Here is a 6,232-nt window from a genome sequence, read left to right as displayed (position 1 = left end):
TTAAAAAGTCAGACCCCCCTAGAACCAAAAATAACAGCTGTTTGCAAACAACTCCCGGCTGTCCACACAGCAGGGTGTTTAAAAATTTCCATCAGCTCAAAAAAACCACTCCCGGCCAAGGGCATGGGGCTTTTCCCTTTAAACCCTGGGCTTTGTTGAAGCTCCGGCCCCGGGCCCAAAAACCCGTAGGGGTTTTTTCGGTCTGAGACTGGGAAGCAAAAAGGGAAAGAATATTTACGCTTAGCCTAAAGGCAGGAAAAACCCCAAGGGGCATTGCAACCAAAACACCCCTCCCGGGGGGGAAAAACCTATTACACGAGGATCGGTCGATCCCCTTTACCCAAAACTGCCGGGGCCCCTTTCGCCCGCAAGGGATGCCACAAAATCCAAAGAGGGGAACCCGGCAACGCCTCCCCGCTACAGGCAGAGGGGAGTTGCTTTTTCAGGGAGCAGGGGCCACGCGTCCCTGAGGGGAAGGGGCAAAGTGGTCTTCACACCCAAATCCCAAAGGGCCGTCGACGTCTTCAGCAGCCTCACCCCCTGACAAATTACCTTTGACTACCATCCCCACACTGGCCCAGAGGATTTTTTGCACAGGGGTTTGGGAAAAATCATCATAAAAATGGGGGTTTCCCCGTCACTGGGACCCGAGGGGAATGGCCTTGCTGACAGATTTGCCCAAATTGGGAGGGTTAAGGGCCCCCCAATCCCATGATAATACCCTAGAGCCGAAAATTCCTTTGGAGGAAATGTACGGTGACGCCCCCCTCCCTTCCTCCCAGCTTCACAAGGGGGGGAAATGAGATCCCCCTTTGGGCCCCTGGTACCCCAGATGCCAAAAGGCTTTTGAACCACTGGCACTCTCTGAAATAAAAAACAGAGGTTTCCGAAGTCATTCTTTCCAGGTTTCCACTGGGGCATGGCAGGCATACCCCCCCCATTTGAAAGTGAAAAAAGGGGTTGCCGCATTGCGGCGAAGGCCCAACGCCCCCCTTGTACCCTTTCTTAGAGAAATTTTGGGGCACACGCCCCAAAAACCCAAGAACCCAAAACCCCCAAACACAGCCGTCGTGTTGGGAAAGGGGATTATGGGGAGATTTTTTTCAACCCCGGGGTACAGGGGCGCCTGCTGGAAAACCCACCGCCCCCGGTAAAACATGAGGGGGAAATAAAACAAATGAGGGCAGCCATAAAAAGGTGACACAAAGGGCCCGGGCCCTAAGTGAAAGGCCCGGGTGAAGCCCCCGACACTTTGCAAATCTCAGCAAGCAAGCAAGCCATACCCTTTCATGCTGACAATGTTTTTGGATCCTAGAGAATATAATCTAATACAATAAAGATAAATACATCTAAAAAAAGGGTAATTTAACCCTTTAAAAACAAAGGGCAAATAAAAATGATAAAGATAAAATAATAATGATAAGGTGGGTAATGATAACAAAAAACCAAAAAAATAAAAATAAAATATTTAAAATTTGGATGGGGGTGATGTAACAAAAAACTCAACATCCTCAACATCAACCAAAAACGTCAAAAGGGCAAAAAACATCGTCATCGGGCATCCCCCTTTACGTCCCTCCCTCATCCAAACCCATAAACCCTAAACCCCCCCCCTCCTCATATTTTAAAAAAAAAATAAAAGAAAGCAACAGGCAAAACCCAAAACCAAATCATGATCCCGTAATTTCCTTTTAGTTTACCAGAAAAAGAGAAATACGTGCTGAGATTTTGAAAAATAAACCTGGGTTTTTCTTTTATTAACATTGGGAAGATTTTTGGGGACCCATAATGGGAAAAGACAACAGATAGTTGGGGCACCCCTTCCTTTCCAAAAGCAAAAAGCGGGGTTTTTATGCCCCGGATTTATTGGTCAAAATATAAAATTATTAGTACGAGATCCAAATAATTGCTTTGGGGTCTATCCCGCAGAAAACCCTTTTTGGGAAAATTTTTTAAACCAGGGGGGGTAGCAAAACCCGGAGTAATTGGACTTTGGCATCTTCTGTCGCACCTAAAAGTAAATCCAGTATTTAAAGTTTTAAAACCAGAAACACTAATGTGCATGCGCAATGGGAGGGAATTTTGGGAAAAACTCTTAATTTATCTCCGGACCCGGCTTTTCTTTTTAGCTCAGAGTTTAACATGCACATGTGCAAAACAAACTAATCATTATTGATATTCATATTGAAATAATTTCCCAAAACCAAATCCATAGAAAAAATGGAGTTAAGTTTTCCATTAATATTTATAAAATAATAATTGGGAAAAAAAATTCCCGACATTTTTATGTTTAAAATTTAAAATTAAAAAATTTATCATTTTATATATTTTTTTTAAAATTTGGGGGTATTCAACCGCAGATAAAAAAATCCCCATCATTGAAAAAAAAAAAATTCCACTGGGAATTTCCCAAAATTTTAAGGACACCTAAAAGGCAGGTTATTTACAGGTTTAAAAAAAAATTTTCCCCCCTTTTTTAATATATTTAAACAAATAAAAAGAAGGCTTTTAATAACACCATGATTAAAATTTCCCAAATTTAAACTAAAAACTTTCCCGATTTTTTTAAACTAAAAATGACTTTAAAACTGTGGATCCCCTGTAGCAACATCCCGAAAAAAAGGGTACCCTACCCCTTTCTCGCAACACACATTAGAAAGAGCTCTTGGGGAAAACTCCCCCTGAACAAAAAAAATATTAGGGTAGTCGTTTTTGTTTGATGCCTTCTTTTTGGGTTTTTAAAATTTATAGGGAAATTTTTACCATTAAAACCCATAACTGACGGGTTTTGCATTTTAAGAGGCCCCGGGGGCCCGCTTTCCGGGGGCCCCATTCGTCCCCCCAGCAGTGCGACCACTCTGCCAAAAAACCCGGGATTCCCCTGGGCCTTTTTTTTCGTAATACTACGAAAAATTTTTGGGTTTTTTTAGTTTTTTATTTTTTTTTTTAAAAACTTACTTGCCAAAATTTCCCGATAAATCGAGACTGAAGGTATTTTTTTTTTTTTTATAAAGGGCTCCATAGTTGATCATTTTCGGTCTATATTTCCCAATAAAAAAAAGCAGTGGGCGGCCCCAGGGGGTTGAAATCGTTTTGTTTTTGCATTTTTTTTGTTTTTTTTGCATGGTAAAAATGAGGGAAAATTTAAAACCAACTTAAAAACACACTTTCAGTGGGGAAAAAATAATCTTTTGCCGTGAGTAACAAAAAAAAAAATCATGGAAAGTCCCCTCATACTCTATGGAAAGTGCGTACGGCCCCCCGGGAAAATGGGCCCCCCCCATGCCATGGCATGTGCGTACATGCCAACCCCTCGGCAATGGGGTTTAAAATTTTTATTTGTATTGACAAATATGTTGGCATGATGTAAAATTTGGGGTTTTGTTTGTATATATTTTTTTTTCCTCGGTAACCAAACCTTTTATTCAAAATTGATATGAAAATTTTAGAGGGTGAACAATTGTCAAACAACAGATACCTGCTTTTTTATGTTTTTCAGTGCATCTTGCAAACTTCTGTGCAAATACTGAGGGGTTTTGGGTTAACTTTAATTGGAATGAACTTTTAGATGTGGGGCAAAACGCCTTTAGTCTTTGGGGTGCAGTCATTTCTAAAAAAAATGTAAATGCTTTCATGTTTTTCATTTTTGATGGAAAAACCAAAATAATCCCCATAAAATTTTGCAGTGAAAATTTTTAAAAAAAGGAATGATAACACCCGACCACTGTGTGCGGTCATAAAACCAAGAACGTGAGAAGGTGTTTGCATGCATTGGGGCGAGCCGAACGCCACACTTGTCCCATTATTAGAAATGTGGCACACGCAATTCCTAAACAAAGCCCGCAAACACAGCCTCGTGCTGGTAAGGAGTTATGCAGATGTTTACACAACGGCTACAAAGCGCCTGCTGCAATCCACCGCCAGTAAGCTGATTCAAAAAACAAAATGAGACCCCAAAAAAGCTGAACGGCCGGCCATAATGAAAGGGCCCCGGGTGAAGCCAGAACTTGCAACCCACAGCGCAAGCAACATTACATGCTGACAATGTTAGGTATCCTAGAGAATATATATCTCAATACAATAAGGATACAATACATCATAAAATAATGATAATAAAATTAATAACAAAGTTGCAAATAATAATGATAATAATAATAATGATAAGATGATATGTCAAACAAAAATATAATTAAAAATATAATAAAAAGGATATGATGATGATAAAAACAACATCAACTCATAAACATCAACAACAGGCACTCAACGTCATCGCTCGTCATCCGTCATCTCTCGTCACTCACCATACCAACCATCACTCATCATTTTGATAAAATAAAAGATGCAACGGGCAGCCAATCAAGTCTGATCGAAATACTTTATTCACCAGAACAAGAAATACGTGCTAGAACTGAAAAAAACCTGTTTCTTCTGAATTAACAGCAGATTTGTGACTATAATGTACGACAACAGATAGTGGTCACACTTCCTGCCAATAGCAACAGCGAGGGTTTTGATGACTGGATTTATTGGTCAAAATATAAAATTATTAGTACGAGATCCAAATAATTGCTTGGGCTCTATCCTGCCAGAACCTTTGTGGAAGTTTTGTAAACCAGGGAGGGTAGCAACCTGGAGTAATTGGACTTATGGCATCTTCTGTACGCACCATAAAAGTAAATCCAGTATTAATGTTTTAAGCCAGATCACTAATGTGCATGCGCAATGGGAGAATCTAGGATTAACTCTTAATTCATCTCCGGACCAGGCTTTACTTTTGAGCTCAGAGTTTAATCATGCACATGTGCAAAACAAGCTAATCATGTATTGATATATCATGATTGATACATAATGACAATATCAACTCCATAGAAAAGATGGAGTTAAGTTGCCATTATATTTATAATAAGTAATAATGAAACAAATTACTACATTTTCATGTCAAAGATTTATATAAAAATTCACCATTATATATATTTTTGTAAGATGGGGGATATTCAAACCGCAGATAAAACTCTCATCATTGAAGAGAAAATAAAATTCCACTGAGAATCCAAAATTTACGGACACCTAAAAAGGGAGTGTTATTTACAGGTTGAAAAACATTCCCAACTTTTTCAATATATTAATCAAAAAAGAAAGAAGGGTTTTAATAAAACCATGTTAATTTCAATTCAAAGTAAAAACGTCCTGATTCTTTAAACTAAAGTGACACAAAACTGTGGTCCTCTGTAGCAACATCCTAAAAAGCTACCCTACCCATTTCTCGCAATCACAAAAAAAGAGCTCTTGGGGAAAGCTCCCATGAAAAAATTGATATTATGAGTATGTCGTTTTTGTTTGATGCTTTTTTCGGTTGTAATATTTATAGGCAATTTGTACCATTAACCTATAACTGACGGTAGCATTCATAGAGGCCGGGCCTCGCGCCGGGGCTTTTATCGTCGCCCTAGCATGTGCGACCACTCTGCCAAATACCGCATCCCATGCCTTTTCTTCGTAAAACTACAAAATATGTTGTATTTTCAGTTTTTTATTATTTTTTTTTAAAATCCCCTACTTGCCAAAATTCCTGATAAATCGAGACTGAGGGGATTTTTTGTTGTTATATAGACTCCATAGTTGATCATTATTCGGTCTATAGTCCGAATAAAAAAAGCAGTGTGGGGGCATCATGGAGTTGAAATCGCAGTTTTTTTTGCATTTTTTTTGTTTGTTGCATGGTAAAAATGAGAAAGTGTTAAAAACCCAAATTAATCACACTTTCAGTGGCAGAAAAATAATCTTTTGCCGTGAGTGTAACAAAAAAAAACTCATGGCATGTCCATCATACTCTATGGCAAAGTGCGTACGTGCCCCCGGCAGATGTCCGCCATGCCATGGCATGTGCGTACTGCCACCCCCTCGGCAAAGGTTAATATATTTTATTTGTATTGACAGATTTTATTTTGGCATGATGTAAAACTAGGGGATTGTTTTTTATATATTTTTTTTTCCTCGGTAACAACATTTTATATCAAAATTGATATGAAAATTGTAAGGGTAAGCTAATTGTCATCAACAGATCCTGCTTTTTCATGTGTCAGTGCATCTTGCATCTTCTGTGCAAATACTGAGGATTTGGATTAACTTTAATCTGGAATGAAATTTTATGATGTGAGCAGAAAACGCCTTTAGTCTTAGGGTGCGTCTTTCTAATAATGTAATGCTTCATGTTTCATTTTGATGGCCTAAT

This window comes from Penaeus monodon, chromosome 16, assembly GCF_015228065.2.
Source record: "Penaeus monodon isolate SGIC_2016 chromosome 16, NSTDA_Pmon_1, whole genome shotgun sequence".
In the NCBI taxonomy this organism is placed as follows: Eukaryota; Metazoa; Arthropoda; class Malacostraca; order Decapoda; family Penaeidae; genus Penaeus; species Penaeus monodon.
This window is presented reverse-complemented; position numbering follows the sequence as displayed.